Genomic DNA, 22,005 nt, shown 5'->3' with positions numbered 1-22,005 from the left:
CATGACATTGCAAACATTTTACATTCAATTTCCAGGGCAATATTGGAAGGTTCCAATCAGCGCTGGAAAGATGAGACACTGCAAGAATTGGCTGCTGGAAAGATGCTTGTGTGATGCTAAAGAGATACTTTGTATTTCTCTGGATGGATGAGATACTGCAAGAACTGCCCACTGGAAAGACTTTTGCATAATGCCAAAGTGGTACTTTGAACTCAGGAGAGGCCAGGGAGTTGTTCACTTCACATCGTAGAAGGAAGAAAGGTCAAGAGATCTGGCGCAGTAAACCGTAAAAAAAGAGCAAGAGAAAGGCCAAAGGTGTTCTTTAAGGAAATGTCGAAGTGTTAAATATCACAGTCATGTCACTGAGGTCAGCACCTGTTCAAAGGTCTGTCAAAGAGAACCTTCACGTTAGACATGTCCTTTGGCAAACACGACTCAGACTTAATTGGAGAAACACTTTGGAACTAAGATAGAGCCTGTTCTTAATGGGTATATTAACCATAGGTCCTATGATGACATACTCGGTGTCAAAGATTTGATTCTGCCTTTCTTATTCAATTATTTCTTGATGGGAAGTAATGAAATGTTTTCAATGGAAATCTTCAATGTACAGAATGCGAATCATGAATCTTTTAAGGGATATTATTTGATTTAGTAATAGATTCTGATAAATTCTTGCTGAAGACAATACGATTGCTATTTCTATTTAAGATATTCTTACATAATTGAACATATACGATCATTCCTTGAGATATGGGAGAAATGTAATGATAGATATGGTAAAGTCCAACAGAACTGAAGTACAGATTATCACGAAAATGTAATCATATGGCATAATCTATAAATCTGTTACCCAGTTGATTTGAATAATTCCAATGTTTGTTTATATTACGATCTCGTCCAATTAAATGACACCAGACAACATTAAGCTCCGCCTCCTCCCTCTAATGCACCAATGAACAACCAGACATTAATTCAAAGAATTCTATTGGACAGTATATGGCTTACCATCGCCTTTCCTCATCATTTAGTCTGCTTAATATGTGAGTTGGACTCACTGGTCTATGTCCATCACTACATTTGACCCTCTACGACATTCTCAGTTTAACATACGTGGTAAAGTTACGAAATGGGATAGGAAAATGAAATGCTCTATCAGGCATGTCAGCGCCCTGCCGATCATCGATATAAACCTGATTAATCAAAAGGTATTAAGGAGAAAGTGATATCAAAGGGATAAGCAACCATCGTTGATGTATGTGTATGTTGCTGCTTAGATAACCGCCTCTCAAGAACTTTGAGCTACGGTAAGGCACAAGGGAGATACCAGAGGTGTGTGACGGCGAAATTGAGATACCAGTTTGTACAAGTAGGGCCGCTCCTGGGATAGGCCTATCGTCCGTCCCGTTTTCTATAGACCTGATTATCGATCGGTTGATGACGTCACGGAGGCCACGCCTACCTCAGCCATGGTGTCGGCCGCCCAGCCTCTCCTGGACCTCCCCCCTCCCCCCCCCAACCAACCACCCCCATCCGCCCACGCTCACACGCGCTGGGGGTAAATGGAGACAGCAGGGAAGATACAGTAGAGGTGGGTTGACGACTGAACAATTTCTTTACGGGTCTTGCTAATTCATGGAGCCCAGAGGAGCTCTGGAATTGGTCATGCTAAATATTTTTTTTTATTTTTCGAGTGGATTTTGAAGGTCCCCGAACTTTGTTATTCTTGCACCGGGAATCGAGTTTAAAAAGGAGGAAGAGGAGACAATCTCAATGTATAGATGTATATATTTCCACTTTGTGTTAATACATATCACGTTTAATCATCAGAGAAACTAAACATCCACTTGTCTCTTTTACTTTGACCCAAATGATATAAGACTACTATACAACTAGTAATTAACGAGGTACCTCCATCTCCATGGTTTATGTATGAATACTACATATGGACAGATGGTATACACATACTCGTGGTTAAGCAAAGATATTAGTTTAATACACAATACGTAATAGACTCAGTATATGATGAAGGCTACTCCAGTTTCCTTAAAATGGTCGGAAAAAGATACGTCTTTTGATCACGGATTTGTTGCCTAATCACGTGATGAACATAAGCTAGAGAGAAGAAATGTATATCCTTAATTATAAAAAGTTGGGAGAGTCTGTGCAACACTGGTGTGACAGTTGCCAGACACCACCACCGTTGATAACTCGCCGCCACCACCACGTTGATCTTCGAGGGAAAGTTTTAAGGCAAAGATATTCGAAAAGATTTTGGTTAATACCTAATAAGATGTAATATTGTTTACGGAAATAGAAAACGTCGTCGAGTCATTACTTTCACAGTCGCTATTAATCCACCACTAGTGCATTAAACTTTAAAAAAAATGGGGGTTGGGGAGGATAAAGAAGGGATTTCCCAATGAACATTTTCCTCCCTGATACATATGTATGTATAACTCCTCTTCCCCCACCCCTCACCCCCCCACCCCCTTTTCAATACCTCTCTCTCTCTCTCTCTCTCTCTCTCTCTCTCTCTCTCTCTCTCTCTCTCTCTCTCTCTCTCTGCCCCCTAGGATTCCACATTCGGGTCATGGGGATTCGAAGCGCAGTTCCCATGGTTACTGCTGGAGGACCGGCTCTCTCTCTCTCTCTCTCTCTCTCTCTCTCTCTCTCTCTCTCTCTCTCTCTCTCTCTCTCTCTCTCCACGATGAAAAATTCGCATTTATTGCAACAGAGTCATCGACGCCCCCAATCTACTTGCAAATCCGACCGGCGAGCGGACTCTGAAGTGATGCTGTTGCTGCTGCTGCTGCTGTAACTGCTGTTGCTCCTGCTGTTGTTGCTGGTGTTCTTCTTCTTGCTGCTACTTTTGTAACTACTGTCACTGCTACTGCTCCTGATGATGATAGTGATGATGATGATAGTGATGATGATGACGATAGCGACGATGATGATAGTGATGATAGTGATGATAGTGATAAAGATGATAGTGATGATGATGATAGTAATGATGATAGTGATGATGATGATAGTGATGATGATGATGATAGTGATGATAGCGATGCTGCCGTTCTTTCTGCAGCTGATCCTTCTGTTGCTCTCCCTCTCTCTCTCTCTCTCTCTCTCTCTCTCTCTCTCTCTCTCTCTCTCTCTCTCTCTCTCTCTAGTAATCCGGAGGTGTGGTCATCATCCACACGCGCCCGTACCAATAACCATTTACATACATATCAATTTGTAGCTGGATTGGTTATGCAGCCGAGGGATGTAGGCTCTGTCTCTGGCTTGGCTGGGGGACAGGGAGGAAGGAGGAAGGGAAAGGGAACGAGGAGGAGGAGGAAGGCGGATGGGGAAGAAGATGAGGCAGCAAAAGGAACTTGAAGAGAGCAAAAAAGAGTGATGGAAGAGGAAGAGACTTGAAGATGAGAAGGCACAAGAAGATAAAGAGGAGGAGGAGGAGGAGGAGGAGATAGACGTTGGAGAAGAAAGATTAACAATAGAGGAAGAGGAAGACAAAGAAGAGGAGGAGGAATAGAGAAAGAGGAGGAAGACCAGGAGAACTGGATTCCGCAATCAGAAAAAAAAAGTGACAAGAGGAATTGCTAAGAAATGTCTGAGAATGTGGAAAGAACACGTGGGTCACGAAGGAAGACAAGGAAGACCAGATGAAGTAAGAAAGAATGAAGAGGAGGAGTCGAAGTGGGAAGAGAGAGAACGTAAGAGAAAAGACTGGAAGAGGAGGAGAAAGAAAGACCAACATGAACACAGGATATACAACAGAAAAGAAAATGAAAACTCAAAAACAGACTTTCTTTTAGAGAGACAGAGAAGAAGAATTATGAAAATTAGAGTAATAGCAGAATGAAGAAACGAGGGAAGAACAGAAAGAGGATTGAAATAAACTAAAGAGATTGAAAGAACGGGGGACAGATAAAGGTAAAAAAGGAAAATGTGATGAGAGGGAAGAAAGGATGGTTTAAAAGACTTGGCCAAAAAGGGAGAAAAAGAAAACTGGTCTTCTCGCAGACTGGTCACATTGTGTACGCTCTTATTATACCGTCAGGGAGAGGAGTGGGAGTGGGAGGGGGGTTGGAGAATGGGGTTCGGACCCCGGGTTTAGGCAGTGGGTTTTAGTACTGGGTTTTTAGGTGGTGGGTTTACGTGACGGGTTTAAGTAGATTGGGGCGTCTGATTTAGGTATTCAGTTCAGTTACTGGGTTTAAGTTGTGGATTTTGGGTAAGAGATTTATCTTGAAGGTTTAGGTGCTGGGTTTAGGAACTGGGTTTAGGTTATAGGTCTGGGTGCTAAGTTTAGCGATGGGTTTAGGTGACCAGACCTGTCTATACATAGGAATGCGCCAGGTGTATGCCCATACAGATGGCTTACTTCCTGATGTAGGACAGGAGCGCCATCTGCCACCACCACCACCACCACTACAACCGGGAGTCGAAGCCACAGCTGGTTAGCTTGTTATGGTATTACGGTCGGGTTACCCCTTGTCGGCTAACTTGAGGGTATGGTAGGTATACGCTGGCCGGAGGTGTATGTGTGTGTGTGTGTGTGTGTGTGTGTCCAGACGAGGGCTTGGAAGGTCTCTAGATGGCTATCTAGGTGGTCTCTAGATAGCCCAGTGTTACAGGTTTCACTACCGTGGCTTCTAGTATCTAAATTTAGCTCTGTCTGAGATTCGAAATCCTCTTTTTTTTTTTTCAGATGACCCTTAGACCTGCTGTTGTTGTTGCTGCTGCTGTTGAAGATCGCATCCTCAGCTAAGTTTCTTAAAGGTGTGCGGGAGGTGTACGAGTTTAGCCAGTTCTTGCAGTTTACGATGAAGTTTATGTGGCTCAACTTACTCAGAGAAGGTTCGAAGAAAATAAGTGATCATGTGTGGGTGTGTTATGAATCTTAGATGAAGTCGTATGATATGAAATGAAATATAAGTTAACACCCTGACTTTAGCTAGGACTCGATCTTGATCAAGCTTGCGTGTTGAGCTGAGAACTCTTAAACACACACACACACACACACACACACACACACACACACACACACACACACACACACACACACACACACTTGAGGCAGACAATGCCAAAGCCTAGACCCAGCTCAGACTGCAGACTCAGGTCGAAATGGCAGACTCCAGACAAACCTACCGATCCGTCCCTTCTTAAACCACAGCTCAGCTCACAACTAAAACACAGGATAAAGGAATAATGTCTGAGGAGTATACTTGAACCCACATCGTGTTTTCTACTGGGCCATTGATACCTGGGCTGACACATCCACAGGAAGATATTGACTATGCTCATTAACTCCAGGTTATCAGGGGGCAATCATTCATGACACCACAGGTCGTAGTCAAAGAGACTGTCCAAGTTTCCTAAGTGGTTTTACTACTTCTTGTGCGCGATGGTAAGTCTCTAACCCACTTCACATTCTTTCGAAAGTCCACCCATGCCCCTCTCAGCCACCTCCATTCTTCTTGGACAGCCCTTGTTCTTTTTCTGCTCTCTTTACCATTTTCATCTTCATCTCCTCTCCTTTTTACTTTTCTCCCCTTACCTCTCCCCCTCCCCCAACCTCTGTTTACTCCTTGTGTGGGGTGTCCGGTAGCAAGTGTGTTGATACCCCTCCTTCTCTCCTTGTTGAAGAACACCCCTACATGAATGTGAGGTTGTATGTAAATGTGTATGTACGTGTTTATCATTCACAGTTGCCGACATGGCGCGGGGCACAAAGCATGACCCAAATGGGAGCCAAGTCAGTTGAAAAAGTGAGATATTTCATACACGTCGTGATACTCTCTCTCTCTCTCTCTCTCTCTCTCTCTCTCTCTCTCTCTCTCTCTCTCTCTCTCTCTCTCTCTCTCTCTCTCTCTCTCTCTCTCTCCGGGCATTGCTTTTTAGCAAGCACGAGCGGGAGGGAAGCGAAACGAATTCGCATTGCTTTTCCTTATGCAAAAAAGGAAATGAAAAATAATACGCAACCTCCCAGCCAGAGCGGCGCCTTACGAGATGCAGACCTGACCACCTCCTCCTCCTCCTCCTCCGTTCCCTCCTACTCGCTCGAACTAATGAGAGACGAGAACAGAAACGAGCCGTTTGATTGGTTTCTCCTCCTCTCCTGCGAAGGGGAGAGGTGAGGTGTCTGTGGTGCTGAAGATGGTTTCGAAGGGAAAGTTTCTACTGGTTTCTGCAGCGTTACAGCATCGTGAGCGGAGTACCCAAGGGCTTTATGAGGAACCATTGATTATTTTCATTATTATTTATGACCAGTGAATGTGTGTGTGTGTGGGGGGGGGGGGGGGGGCTGTGGCTTTCTCTCTCATTCTCTTTACGTCAGCGCGTCAGTGGGAGAGCCTGTAATACGAACCATGAGAAATATTTCTCGCTCTTTTGCTTCATTATCCTTCTCAAGTAATCTTATCTTTACCTGGTTTTACCATACTCCTCTGTTACCTTGCCTCATCTTATGAGTCCCTACCTTAACTCTTGTTTAATCCTATATATACCCACCCTTTTTTACCCTACCTTGTCTTTCCCCACTCACGGTTATTTCTCTCACCTTATCTCACCCCTTTGTTTATCGTATTATTTAACATTATCTTCAGCTGCCTCTACGTGTGGCCAGGGTCGTAAACATGACCCATACAGCATCATCTGGTGATTCTGGTATTTCTCTAAACCACCTAAGGCAGACAGGTATGATGATCTTTGACCTGAATATATATATATATATATATATATATATATATATATATATATATATATATATATATATATATATATATATATATATATATATATATATATATATATATACTGCATATGTTACACTTCGTCTTTACTGCTGGGTGTGGTCGACACGTGAAAAATTCATATTCATGAGTCTCTTCATAATCCCACATCAAAATAAAGAACGAGAACAAATAACATGTGGAAAGCTGAAGATAAGTAGCATGTAATAACTTAACAGGCAATAATGATACATGTACACTGGTAGTAATTTCCTGAGCGGGAATGATTCATGTAGACAAATAATAACTTAATACGTAGTAATTGAGAATAAAAATGCTTGTTGTACGTCGCATCGGTGATTACACGAACGACTCTACACTCAAAGGCGCTAGCTTGTTAAGGGACCAAAATCCGGCCAATTAGGGTTGAGGCGAGGGGGTCCATGCTCTGCAATTCGAGGTAATTTAAGAAGGCGCGCCAATGGCACACTTCCATTCTAAGGACCCTATTAGCGCATCCTGAATTTTCTTGGGTTTCGAAGCGAGGCAATCATCACCCCCCCCAAACTCCAGCGCCCCCCCCCCTCCCCCCCTTTAAGGATCACAGTGTCTCCTGAATGCCTCGGATAATATGTCTGGTGATCGTAAGAAAAAAAAAAAAGGGGGGGATAAGAAAAAAAACTGGAATATCAGGATTCATAAATACCAAACAAACTTGCTAAACTAGTTTCAACTTCTTATTTTTTTCTGAGGGTCAATTGTCTTGTTGAATACAGTATACCCTTCTCTCTCTCTCTCTCTCTCTCTCTCTCTCTCTCTCTCTCTCTCTCTCTCTCTCTCTCTCTCTCTCTCTCTCTCTCTTATCTCTTCTTCACTCTATTCCTCTCTCCCCTTTTTTATGTTGTCTCCGTACACTTCCACGTGAGCATTTGATTCCATATATCCTACGCAGCGCCCCACATGCTTTAAAAGGTACTAACATGTATTTTTGCTTTTGAGTCATGCAATTTAGCTTATAATTTGTACATGTCAAGCCCATTGAACCACCGGAAGAACATGTACATTATAGTCCAAAATCAGACTAGCATCGCTGATATCTGGTGATAACAGACTATCTTTGAAAACCTTTTCATAAATCCCACTGTCAATGGAGGTGTGTCCCAGGGCTCTTTAACTGGCTGGTGGCAACTACCCGAAAGCGTCATGAAGAACGACAAAGCCAAAGGAGAAAGCCTTTGCCAAGGCTGTTGTGCTGAACTCAATGGGAGAAGAACCGTCGTGCTCAAGAGCCGTGTCATCGTGCTTGAAGGCTGTTTCCGTTGTGCTCGAAGGCTGTGTTCGTCGTCGCGCTCAAGGGCCTGACTCTCGTGCTCAAAAGCCTTCCTGTCATGTTCAAGGAGTTAAAAGCTACATTGCGCATCTCTGAAATAACTTCAAAGGTGTCTGGACATCCTTCCTCCTGCAAGAATCTATGAGGCTGTCTGAGGCCCACTCCACGGGAATTAACTCACCAGTCGACGTTTCCTTGTGGGTACACGAGAGTATATCGATCCTCTTAAGTCTGTGTAGCGTCTGTGACGTCTAACCCAGACTGTAACACGCCTGGAGGTTAATTAAAAAGGCGATGAAAGGGATCAAAATGAGCGATACGGCATTGGCCTCAAGAACTTCCTTGTACACAATGAACAGGAGGGGATTCCTTATTACGAAGTCGTGTGTGTGTGTGTGTGTGTGAAGAACGTGTTTTCGTATATAAAGGCCACTGCTACGTCGCAAGGCCAACCAGCCGAGCGGCAGTACTTGCTACTTGAACGCACCCCTCCCCCCCCTTCCACCAGCCTCCATACCCCCACCCTCAAGACAACAACAACACCGGGGTTGAAGGGGAGGAGGGGGGGGAGGGGGAGTAGAGGCATTTGGGATATGTTAAAAGTTTTACGGGTATGTTTGTATGTCAGAAGACGCCCATGCCTTTCTATTTGCATAACCTGCATATTGTTGCCCAGCTTGATGCAAAGCGCCACACACACACAGACACAGACACACACACAACACACACACACACACACACACACACACACACACACACACACACACACACACATGCGCAGACATTTATTTTGTGGAAACCGAGCGACGAGGGCATCTGTTTGCCCCAGTCACGGCCATGTTAGATTCTCTCTCTCTTCTCTCTCTCTCTCTCTCTCTCTCTCTCTCTCTCTCTCTCTCTCTCTATATATATATATATATATATATATATATATATATATATATATATATATATATATATATATATATAAGGGGAACTTGTCTCTTTCATACTTTCCTATATATTTTCCCCGGCATGCTACTCTCTCCATACAATATGTTGCTCCTTATTGCCTTCTCCTTTCTTACCTATGGTGTCGGAGGGAGTAATGGGAGGGGAGTGGGAGCCTTCTGGTTCACTACTGTCTCTCTTGTCACTTATAAGATCATGACCTCAGATCATTACTGCTATCTTCCAACAGATAACCTCGTCATGGACCATTAAGATCTCTTGTTATCTAGCATCCTCCCCATGTACTCCGCATGTTCTCATGCCCTTCCTCCCGCCTCCTATTCCCAACCCATCCCACCTCTTCCAACACCGTACAAACCTCTTCCATTCATCCTTTTCCCCCCATGGCCCTCCGACCTCTTCCACGCCACCCGTTCCAGCACAGGCCCTCCAACCTCTTCCACCCCATCCGTTCCACTATGCCTTCTCACACCCCCCCTTCCATATCATTGGCACCATCAGGTCCCCCCCCCATTCTTCGTCTGGGGGTTAGAGTACCCCTGGGAAATCACAAGGCTCTCTATCATGGCATTCGCTAACTGGTCCCATCCGACGCAACTGGTGACGCCGAGGGAGGAGGAGAAGCTGCTGCTGCTGAGAGAAGGACGGCTCTCTCTCTCTCTCTCTCTCTCTCTCTCTCTCTCTCTCTCTCTCTCTCTCTCTCTCTCTCTCTCTCTCTCTCTCTCTCTCTCTCCTTCCATTATGCATCTCGATACAGTAATAAATTGCCATTTGCATCAATAAATCTCATGTGATATCTTCGTTATTATCCATATTTATCATGTTTTCCTGTCCTCCTGCATTTGCCTTCTGTGTTAGCCAGTGTTGTGTCTATGTACCAAATTCTTATGAATTTGTTTCTTCGTCATCTATCTTTCATTCGTTCCTCCCTTTTCTTTCCTCTGTCTATCCTCTTTCATTCTTCCCTTCATTCACTCATATCTACTTGTCAAAAACTCTTATCATTTCCTCTAAAATGTTGCAGACAAATTCTCAGAGATTTGACTCTGTATCTTACAGCGTGTATAAAAGAATTTTCTTTTTATCGTCAAGTTGGATTTAACCATAAAATGCAATGGGATCTAACCATAGAATGCAGTAGGATTTATTCATGAAATGCAGTGGGATTTAACCATAATCTGCTGTGGGATTTAACCATAGAATGCAGAGGGATTTGACCATGAAATGCAATGGGATTTAACCATGAAATACGGTAGGATTTAACCACAAACTGAAGTATGATTTACCTATAAAATACAACAGGATTCAACCGTAAAATGCAAAAGGATTTAACCATAAAATGCACCAGGATTGAGGTCTGTCTCAACGCCCCAACGGGCAAGCAAGATATTTTCCTCCCTCATCCTCCCTCCACCCCAACTGCATCCTCCCTCACCCTCCCTTCACCCCAATTGCAACCTCCCTCACCCTCTCTGCACCCTCCCCTGCCCCCTGAAGTGCCTTTAGTGATATGCGATACGCTAGTCACGTGTGATCTAAATAGGGGAAGAAAAGAGACAGAAATTTATGACAGAGTCGATCACCTGCGTGGAGTGTGGATGATCAGCCAGGCCGAGACTTTGGGTGTGACTGGTTCATGACGTCACAACAAGAGGCAAATCTGAGTGAGCTTTAGTTTCAGTTATGAAACATCATGATAGATAAAGAACTTAATGGGAAATTTACTGGCAATGACCTCTACAGTAAATGATTTATGAGCACTGACTTTTCTATGTCGCGCCACAAACATAAGTTGATTAGGCAATAAAGTTAACGAAGACATTGGCTTCTTAGCTGGAGAACGGCAGGGAAAAGACTCGAGATCTTTGAGACTATTTCTGCAACTAAGAATGACTTTACCCACGCCAGCTTCAAGCGAAACCCTGACTGAAACACAGACATCCTACTTACAACCAGTTCTTAATCATGTTTAAGAAATACATCTTTCTCAATGTTGGTACATATATAACTTAGACTTTCCCAAAGGATCTGCCGGAATGATGTATAAAAACTGATCCTAATATGATCTGATGACAGTCTGAGTCACTAGGCTGTCTTCATGATTCATCAGAAAAGTGAACATCGATAATATTTGTAATTTTCATCGTTAAAGATGTTAGCTTGGGATAGAGTGACGAAGGCTTCAAACTGCTAAATATATATTACCAAAAAAAACAAAAAAAAAAAACATATAAATTGCTTTTCCTCTTCGGAGAAACATAAACTTCAAAAAGAACATTTGTAAAGGTTTCTTCAAACAAACCACGTAACTTAGAAGAAAAAAATCAGATGAGACAAGGTGGATCATAACACTTGAGCAAGAATTGCCACTTAAATCGTTCCAGTGAATTATACTACCCAGTGGTTTATAGAATCATTAAGTTTGTTTGCATATCGTCAGCTGAAGCTTCATTCTTTATAACTATATCATCAAGTGCGATTGTTTTATTAAGTACGTATCTTTTCCTTGTACTGAATGTGTTGTAAAGATAATTATTAACCTGTATCATTTCGAGATAATTTCAGGCGTCCTTTTTCTTATCTGTTCATTGGGTGTTGACCATCAGGTTATGTAAAGTTGCGAGTATCTTTATCTTATACTTAATGATTGTTGCTGAGGAACTTTTGGCATGAGTAAGGAAATAAGGATCCACAAGGCCACAAGGGCAGCCTTAGACATGATTAAGGAAACATGGGGTCATGAGAACACAAGGGGAGCCTTAGACATGACTGAGGAAAACATGGGGTCATGAGAACACAAGGGGAGCCTTAGACATGACTGAGGAAACATGGGGTCATGAGAACACAAGGGCAGCCTTAGACATGACTGAGGAAACGTGGGGTCATGAGAACACAAGGGGAGCCTTAGACATGATTAAGGAAACATTGTATCGTAGGAACACAAGGGTGCCGTGGGGGATACAGTGGGTCATGAGAACACAAGGGGAGCCTTTAGACATAACTGAGGAAACATGGGGTCATGAGAACACAAGGGGAGCCTTAGACATGACTAAGGAAGCATGGGGTCATGAGAACACAAGGGCAGCCTTAGACATGACTAAGGAAACATTGTATCGTAGGACCAAGGTGGTGGGGGATACAGTGGTGGCGGTGGTGGAAGGGTAGAGGATAGGGGTGGCAGGCGTGGTGGCAGGAGGCTGTCCTGGGCTGTTGTTTATAAGAGAAAAAATCTTGGGCAGCGCCTGAGGCCGGCCCGTCCGTGGCCGGAGCCTTTGATCTCCTTCACCACGGTAAACAATCCGTGAGTTGGGCAGCTTGCCCGCCTCCGTGCCAGTTGTTCTTCGTGTCTAGTTATCTCTTTTTCTCTCCCTCTTTCTCTATCTAAATGTATCTACGTCTCTCTTTTTCTGTCATTCTACATCCATGATTTTCTTTCCACTCTCCTTCTGTTCGAATCTCTTTCTTTCTTTATGGTCTACATTTTTGTCTGTTTACAAAGGCCTTTGTGTGTGTGTGTGTGTGTGTGTGTGTGTGTGTGTGTGTGTGTGTGTGTGTGTGTGTTTTGGTAAATGGTAATGTGTACATAAGTTAAGCAACATAAGAAGTACTGGGCAGTTTTTTTCTCATTTGCATCTCTCAGTTGTCACGAATAATCTACTTGTCTCACTTGTCTATCTGAGAGACATCTGTCTCTCATGTTAGCCCGTTTAACGTCAGTCTGTTTGTCTCTCTGTCTGTTTTTCTGTCTGTCTGTCAGGCTTTGTGGTCTCTAGGCCGTTGCCCCTTTGTCGGGTCTCCGTCCAAACAAATGTTGGCCAGACGCCTCTCTCTCTCTCTCTCTCTCTCTCTCTCTCTCTCTCTCTCTCTCTCTCTCTCTCTCTCTCTCTCTCTCTCTCTCTCAACTCGTCCATCCGGAGATATAATTGAGCGAGCCAGTAACGGCAGGACGTAAACACGGGGCTTTGATTAAATCTGCATGTAAATTATCTCTCTTCGTGTTTTGGTATCAGCCGGGGTTAATTATTCTTCATCCAGGACTAATAGCCGGCTCTGTGGTGGCGATGGTGGAAGCGGTGGAGTGGTGGAGACGGTGGTGGTGGTGGTGGTGGTGGCTCAGCGGAGTGGACGGTGTTCCAGGGAATGTTTGTAGGCGCTGGGAGTGACGCAGATCGGTTCTGGAAGCTGCTTTGGAGGGATCTGTGATGATTTTGAAGCGGGCGTAATTCTCCGTTCGAATGGCTTGATTCGGATAGGTGTTGGAATTCTTCTTGTTGTTGTTGGTGGTGGTGGTAGTGGTAGAGGTGGTGGTGGTAGTGTTGGTGGTGGTGGTGGAAATGACTGTACTAAATGGGTATTGTTGGAGGAAAAGCTTGCAGAAGGAGGTATGAAGATTGGAACTGTTAGCGAAAAATTGGTGGTAGTACATGATAGGTGTGGGGTATAGGGATTCTATGGAGCGGGAGTGAGTGAGTGAGTGAGGAAGAAGTGAGAGAGAATGAGGGAGGGAGGGAGAGAGGAGGAAGGGAGGGAGGCAGGGAGAGAGAGAGAGAGAGAGGGAGGGAGGGGAGTTTAACCCTTGCTTCACCATCATGGCCAACTCTCTGGGCGGGTGTTTGTGCCGGCAAAAGGAAAAGTCGTTTATTGTTTCTATATCTTGTTTAGGTTATTAAGCAAGATTTCTTCCAAAGGTTACAAAGACGTATTTCTCAGAATTCACTGGACTTTTTCGCTACACTGTGTACATCTTGACCATAACTGCTATCTGAAGTTGCTCAACTTATATCTAACATGGTTTCTTGGGAGTACGCTACTCGAATCTGTATACTCAAAGGCTTTACTTGAGTCTTCGAGTCAATGTTGCCTTTAAGTTAGTGAGTTTCCCCAACTTAAGTTTATTGAGGTTTCGGCTCCTCTTCGCGTGTCTAGCTTAAGGGGAAGAAATATAGAATAAAAGTTAATAATCTAGTTGTTAGTGGGTACATTTCGACAGCAGTGATTTTTTTTTCTCAAAGTTGAGGTAAGAATGAAGAAAATGAAGAAAGAGTTTAATGAGATGAGAACTGAGGAGAATGATGAGCTGTGAGACAGTGTAAACAAGAGCTGAGAAGGTAGAGGAAATTGAGGTTAAACGGAGAGCTGAGATGGGGAGATAGGAAAAGAAAGAAAGCATGGGAAAGGGAAGTGATGGGAAAGGAAAGAGATCTGACGAAATGAGAGATATGTTTAGAGCGTGCGAATGACGCTAACAAGAAAGATCAGACGAAGAGAAACGAAGGAATCTGGGAAAAGTTAGACATAGCTCTGGAAAAGGAAGAGAGAGAAGGCGAGAGGATAGCTGAAGAGAAGCGAAGTGAGCCGAAGGAAATATGGGTATATGAGAAGAGCTTAAAGAAGATTGGGAAGTAGGAATAGTTAAGGAGAGGAGAAGTGAGAGAGGATAGACAGATGAGGGAAGAGGACGAGAAGTAAGGGATAGGCGGAGGAGAGATATGGGGGCTCGTGTGAGGGTCTTTACTCCTCTCGTTAACGTCTATAATGTAAACAAGGCAACAGGCCTGGCCAGTGAGGAAGGTCCCGAGGATGGTCTGCTTTGAGGGAGCAAATTGTGGCACTGGCCTCAGTCCCTCGGTAGTGTGTGTGGTGGCACCAGTGACGAGTGTGACATTAGACACTGTCCCTTGGGAAGTGTGTAGGGACGAATGTGACATCGGCACCGGTGACAGGAGTGGCAAAAGGATTGTGTAGTAGCGACAGTGATGACAAGTATAACACGAAGGATTCTTGACCATCGCCTTCAACAGCCTTTTGGCTCTTGTCTCCAACACAACTTATGATTACCTTACCTCCCTCTCTCTCTCCACCACAGTCCATGATCACCGTCCTATATCACCCACAACACAGTCTATCAGCACTGTCCTTCTCCTCCAACACAGCTGATGATCACAGTCCTTTCCCTCCACCACACACACACACACACACACACACACAATCATCACCAATACACTGTTGTTCGTGATCATCACTTCCTTACGGACGCTGCGATGCGAAAGATAAGCCACGACCAAGAACACTCGACAGCTTTTGGCTATAGTCCTTTAAGGAACTTGTGGTGTGGTATACCTAATTCCCCGAAGGGAAAAGCCGGGTAAACCCCGCGAGACAGAAACTTATGGACAGTTTCTTTCAGCACCGTCACTTCCACATTGTAAGTATAAGTAACCAACCCGTTTGTTGAGCAGGAACTGTGTGTGTGTGTGTGTGTGTGTGTGTGTGTGTGTGTGTGTGTGTGTGTGATCTCAAGAAACTCTTTACCATCAACATTCCTCTTCTGCTGCTCTGGTAACCAAATTTGTATGGTCATGTGTCATTTAGTTGTTAAAGTGTCTCTTTGCTCACTTATAGTTCTCTCTCTCTCTCTCTCTCTCTCTCTCTCTCTCTCTCTCTCTCTCTCTCTCTCTCTCTCTCTCTCTCTCTCTCCACCGTCGGCAAAACTGCACAGCGAGTTGTCTGACGCAGAGACCCCCCCCTCCCACCATGTCTTAGGGTATCTGTCTTTTCATCTTTAGGAGGACTGAATGTCTTCCTCTCTAGATTAAAATAAGCGGATGTCCTCGACAGCTTCTTAGGAACTTGTAATGATATGCAAGACATCTGCACTGGCAAGAACTTGTGAAGCGGGGATGTGGGATGGTACTTGTGTGTGTGTGTGTGTGTGTGTGTGTGTGTGTGTGTGTGTGTGTGTGCGCGCGCTTGTGTATATTTGTATCCGCGTATTCACTTTATGAAGCAAACATTATATGTTACAGTGATAAAGAATACTATATTCACCATCGCGTAAGAGGACCTTATTTACCATTCAATTCCCGAAATAAATCCATGGCGTCAGACTTTGAACTTGGACATGTTGCATACAGGATATCTCCCTGATATTTACTAATCAACACTGGTGATTAAAGATGTACGTTTATACCCAATTACAATCTCTCCTTCTTCTTCACAACCGTGCCTGTGGTTGCCGAAGGGAGCATTCACACGGTGCATCTCCAGATAATGACCTTTGTATGTTGATATACGGTGCATACAGAACAAGCTCATTTGCATACATGATTTTAGTCGCAGTATATATATATATATATATATATATATATATATATATATATATATATATATATATATATATATATATATATATATATATATATATATATATATATATATATATATATATATATATTCTTTTTCTTTACATTTTACTTCTTTTACATATGTAAACATTGATGGCATCTCTCGTGTCGCAGATAACCATTCGTTAATCAGGAAATCTGACATTGTTAAGTTGGTGTATTTGAGGATCAAAGGGCCAATGGCCGGTGCCCAGTATCTCAAAGCAAATTTCTTAAATTCCGAATGACTTGATTCCAGTTTTCTTTTATAGATGTGTTTATGGGTTAAATGATAAGATTATATGAAGAATAGATAAAGGATATCTTAACTGAAAATGTGGTAGAACGTTGTCGCTGGGGGAGGAAAGATAAGACGTGTGTGTGTGTGTGTGTGTGTGTGTGTGTGTGTTTTAGTTTGCATTCTTGCCCAAATTTTTGTTCCACACGTGTAGTAGTAGAAGTAGTATTAGCAGTATTAGTAAAAGTATCAGTAGTAGTAATAGTAACAGTTGTAATGATAGTAAAGCAATAAAAGTGGTAGTAGTAGTACTGGTAGTAGCAGAAGTAGAAGTACAAGTAGAAGTAGAAGTAGAAGTAGCAGCAGCAGCAGCAGTAGTCCTAATAGTACTAGTGGTAATGTTAAAGTAAGAATGATCGGGTTAACAGCAGAGGTGGTAGCGACAGGAGTCGCAACAGCTGCGCCAGTAGCAACGAGATCACCAGACACACCAGAAGACGTAACCATCACAACCACCACCACCACTACAACAGCAGCAGCAGCAGGAGCAGCGAGAACAACAGCTGCTCCTGCTGCTGTTGCTGCACAGGGAGGGAACAAGTTTGCCAGCCTGCCCACTGCTCATCACAGGCCAACACGCAGTAAATGTAAATTGAAGCAAAACAATTTATCTCAGCTCTCCATCTCAAAACCCCTGAGCCACTCAGCTCCTCCTAGGCAGACAAGCTAGAGCACCCCCTTAAGACCTGGCCAAGTCTGTATAAGACATAAGACACTGAGGGTCTGTGTCTGCTGGCCACGGCCGAGCCTCGTCTTCCAGACGCAAGACACTGAGGATCGCCTTATGGTGGCCAAGAGAAACCAGCTGCCGAAGACAGTGTCTGTGGACCAAGACTGGGTCTTCAACAGCCACCAAATCCCGAAGACAGTGTCTGTGGGCCACGACCGGGTCTTCAACAGCCACCAGCTCCCGAAGACAGTGTCTGTGGGCCACGACCGGGTCTTCAACAGACACCAACTCCCGAAGACAGTGTCTGTTGGCCACGACTGGGTCTTCAAGAGACACCAAGTACCAAAAGACCGAGTCTGTCTGAGAGCCACGAAGGAGAAGAAGGAGAAGGAGGAGACAGGAGGAGGAGGAGGAGGAGCAGCCGTTCACCTTATATATGTGAGGCAGCTGCTGTAATCCTACCGCCCTTCATGGGATCAACTGTACGAGTTATACGGCACCTGAGATCCGCCCCGCCCGCTGGTACCAGCCAGTTGTTACTCCGCCAGGTGCTGGTCTGGGGTCCTGGGCTCCGGCAGAGGAAGGAGATGCTCAAAACAGACTTGGAAATTATCTTCCATGTGTTTCGGAACCGTCGAAGTCCCGTGAGAAATGAAATACTCTTATTTAGATTTTTTTTCTTGATAATTGACAACCCTTTGAGCACAGAGGTACGACCCTTGAATACAATAGGCATGACGTACGGCCCTTGAATACGATAAGCACGACGTACGACCCTTAAGCAATACGGTACTTCCCCTTGAGCACAACGCACGGTCGTTAGATACAATAGCCAGGCCTTTCGCTTTGACCTTTGAATCATAAGGTCAAATACCTGGCTATATCATCTTTTGGTCGCAATGTACTAACCACGTTATCATTTTTATTTTTATTTATTATCATTATCATTATCATTATTATTACTATTATTATTATTATTATTATTATTATTATTATTATTATTATTATTATTATCATCAAAAACCAAACTTTGCAATCTATAAAAGTAACTCCAGCAAGCAGGAGATTCCCTAACAGCAACGGTAGAAGAAGAAACAGCAGCAACAGTACCAAAAGCAGCAGTAACAGCAGCAACAGCAGCAGGTGCAATAAACGAGAGAAATAAGAGGACAAGTATTAATTCCCCCCCTCAGCAGGGGAGGGGAGGTCGAGCGGCCATTGGGACCAGCAGGCGTGCGGAGGAGGGAGACCCAACCGCCCATAGTGTTGTGTTGGTTTTACAAAAGGGGAGAAAAGTGGGAAGATCTGTGTGTGTTGCACCCCTGCACGTAGGGGCAATTACAGGAGTCATACTGTCACATTTAACCTCCTGTGGTAACGCCACGAAAATATTGGGGATTCTCATACCTTCAGTTATTGGTGGATTACACGAGAGATTAACTACGGGGTACAAAGAAGGTTTGCTGTGTTTCAGCGATGGATTAGAGAGATTTCTCTATCTGACGCTAAGCTAGTGGGATTACATGAGGGATTTCCGTGGTGAATCCTCGGGATTACAGAGGAGGGAACGTGGATCTTCGAGCCCAAGTACATCCAGCTAACATCTCCAGGGCCTCGGCACAACATGGCGCCCATACACACAGCCTAATTATATGATAAGACATCAGGTCCGAGGCTCTCCTTCGCCACACACACCCGGCCGCCGACGCCACCGCTCCTTCTTTAGCCTTTCTTGGTGTTGGTGATGGTGGAGGTTGTGGTGTTGGTCGTAATGGTGGTGATGGTAGTGGTGGTAATGGTGACGGTGGCTGGTTGTGGTGGTAGAGGTGTTAGTTGTTGTTTGTGGTTGTCGTTGGTGTTGGAGGTTGTGGTTGGTGATTTGGTGTTGGAGGTTGTGGTGGCGTTTATGGTGTTGGGATGATGATGGAGAAAGTGGTGGCCATATAAGTCCCGGCGGTAGGTGGGGGTGATGCCGCGCAATGGCCTTGAAGGCCGTTTTAAGGCCGGCAAAGGCCGGTTCACAAAGGCCTTACCGATTACATTTACATAGTTCACTTGACTCATTCAAAACACGCGACCTGGTAGCCTCAAGTTATAATGATGGTGCCTCAGGATCAAAGGCGAGGTTCAAGGGTACCAGGACCTGGCCATAAAGGTCAACAAAGGCTACCTTTAGAAGTGATATAAAATCTTCTTTATAAAAGTCATTTTTTCCCAGGCAGATCCGGGTACCCCAGGTAATTATTGATGATAAGACAAAAGAAAAAGAAGGAGAGGAAGAAGAAGAAAAAAGGGAGAAGAGGAAGAGAAGGAAGATAAAAGAAGGAAATTGAAGACTTTTTGAAGGTGGTGAGAAGGTCTTACCAACTGAGAGTCTTGGCAGCGCTGTTATTTCCCTGAGGATCGTGAAGATAAAGATGTCCTCCTGCGGATGTAAGTACGACATCAGCCTATCTAACTCGCCTATTTTCATACTTATCCCTCATTTTGTTATTTCTGGCAGGGAAAAAAAAAGAGAAAGTTCGTAGATGTCTTCTGACGTCATCCTGTCCACATGAAACCCTATTGTATTTTCTTATTAATCCTCGTTTTTTGAAGTTGGTCTCAGTAGCAAAACTCGTCCTAGCCTAACCTAACCTAATCTAACTAGCAGATTTTCGTGATAATCTGCTCCGAACTGTGTCTAATTCATGTCATAGACGTTTTCGATTATACGAAGTATACCGCTGCTCTTGTCTTCAAATATTTCTTGAAGACAAACGTTTAATCTTCTTGTCTTAAAGTGGTTTTCTTTTTTCTTTTTTTTTTGTTGACGATGAACGTATGAATGATGCTTCCCATCTAGCACTGAGGCTCATAAGTAGAGGCCGGAGTGAGCAGGTCATACACCCGAGAGAAAAACGAAGGATGTCTCTCAATGGTGAAGCCGAGAGTTTCGTTGGTGGAGGAGGTATTAAACGAGGTGTGTGGACGTGCTCATTCTTACCCATGTCTCGCAAGATGCTACAGACTTCCGCACTTGCCAGTGAGCTTAGTGAAAAAGCTACTTTGCCGCTGGGTATCGGCTAACCACACCTCCCCTCACCCTCACCATGGCTGAGACCCACGATTCCTGCAGAAGGAAGGGTTGGTGTTCGTCAACGATCAAATTGGGGTTATCCGTTTCTCTCGCGCTTGTTAGCCTAGCAGCAGTGGCGCGTCCTCACATTGTCATCGAGTGGTGGTGGTTCGAGTCTTCCTGAAAGAGGTGTTGTACCATCTATGATGCACAACGAAAAGGAGTACAATGTCGTTGAAGAACTTCTCGCTTCGAAGAAGCTTATCATTTCCCTGCTACTGATTGTAGCGCGGTCTTGAAGCTGCAGTAGCCCCGTAAAAGGGGTGCAGAGGTTATATGATTAAGATAAATAATCATAAACGTTTCCTTATATATATATAAATCTATTCATTCATTTACCACATTTACCACAACATTTATGTATCGTATTACTTGTTTTACGAATTACTACGCTACGCAAAAGGATACAAATACACACACAAAAACACAAACAAACATGAAGAAAAATGTAATAACAAACAGAGTAACGCGTTATGAATGTTTCTCTCCGCTCGTTATTCAGTCGTTAACGTCGAAATGGCCACAAAAAAAAAAAAACCCTCGGCCGAGATCAGCAGGCAAATTAACTTTTCAACAGCCAATGATGTGACGGAACACCGGTCACATGACTGCTTGTTTTTCTCCACCCCCTCGGTAAGCTACGCTTCACAGATTACTAGAGTGGTTCGCTACGGGAGACCACAGTTTCCACCACTTCTTTCCTTTCCTTCCTTCTCTCCACCGCTAATTCTCCCCCTTTATCCTTTTATTCCTCTTCCCTCCTTATCTTCCAGTCTTTTTCCTTACGCTTCTGGGTCCTGGGTCCCCGTCGTAAGATAGCTACCATGTCATCCATAGTAAGGACGAAGCAGCTCCCCCAAAAGAAGAAATTCTCAGCCATTTTTCGTCCCCTTCATGGCTCACCTCTCTGCTCTTTTTCTTCCGCCGCACCTCCCTCCTACTATGTCCAATCCCTCCGCTACATTCCCCTGCAGAGTTAAGGGATGTCAGGATGAAGGGAGGGAAGGGAGGGGAAGAGGGGGGCTGTATTCGATGGAGGGGCCCCCCCACCTCCCATGCGAGCGACGGGCGCTGCCGAAGAACACATGAGGACTCGGATTTAGAGGGACGAGTTAGACTCCCGTAAAAATATTTTCACAAGGAGTTGGCAGCCGCGTTCTTGCCGTCGCGGAGGTGGGCGAAGCTGCTTAAAGCCTTGACGGAGAGAGAGAGAGAGAGAGAGAGAGAGAGAGAGAGAGAGAGAGAGAGAGAGAGAGAGAGAGAGAGAGAGAGAGAGAGAGATCTACACACACTCCCCATGATCGAACGAGGAGCCATTTAATGATGATATTCCGTGTGGAACGACACCTGTGGATGGAGAAATCCTATTATCCTGGCGGGACAGAGGGACGAGGGAGGCTTCGAAGTCCTGGGAAATCATGAATTAAACTGAAAAATGGATGTGTTCTGCCTTGAGGGAAATCTGGAGTTTAGCTAAGAAATTAAGCCTCATGTTACCATTATGTCGAAAACTCCAAAAGGTTGAACACATTTCCCTGCTCCTGGAAGTAGCGTATTCCTGGACTGCAGGATCTTCCAGAAATCCATCCTGGGCAAAGACAGGACTCTCTTAGATAGAGTTCCTGGGGTACTTTATATATATATATATATATATATATATATATATATATATATATATATATATATATATATATATATATATATATATGTGTGTGTGTGTGTGTGTGTGTGTGTA

At 44.1% G+C, this 22,005-nt stretch overlaps 1 protein-coding gene and 1 long non-coding RNA gene across 3 annotated transcripts in view; one reads left to right on the top strand and one right to left on the bottom strand.

The window, feature by feature from the left end:
• LOC139756564 (homeobox protein abdominal-B-like) overlaps positions 1–22,005 on the bottom strand; it is a 217,365-nt gene that overhangs the window by 96,021 nt on the left and 99,339 nt on the right. The gene's annotated exons all lie outside the window — the stretch shown is intronic.
• The window catches only part of LOC139756565 (uncharacterized), a 75,530-nt gene continuing 68,203 nt past the window's right edge, over positions 14,679–22,005 (top strand). The window contains exon 1 of the long non-coding RNA XR_011714381.1: positions 14,679–15,226. This is a non-coding gene — a long non-coding RNA (uncharacterized lncRNA). The remainder of the gene's footprint in view (positions 15,227–22,005) is intronic.

The sequence above is a fragment of the Panulirus ornatus genome, chromosome 22 (genome assembly GCF_036320965.1).
Source record: "Panulirus ornatus isolate Po-2019 chromosome 22, ASM3632096v1, whole genome shotgun sequence".
NCBI classification, from domain to species: domain Eukaryota; kingdom Metazoa; phylum Arthropoda; class Malacostraca; order Decapoda; family Palinuridae; genus Panulirus; species Panulirus ornatus.
The sequence above is the reverse complement of the archived record's forward strand: the minus strand, read 5'-3'. Positions and strand labels throughout refer to the sequence as shown.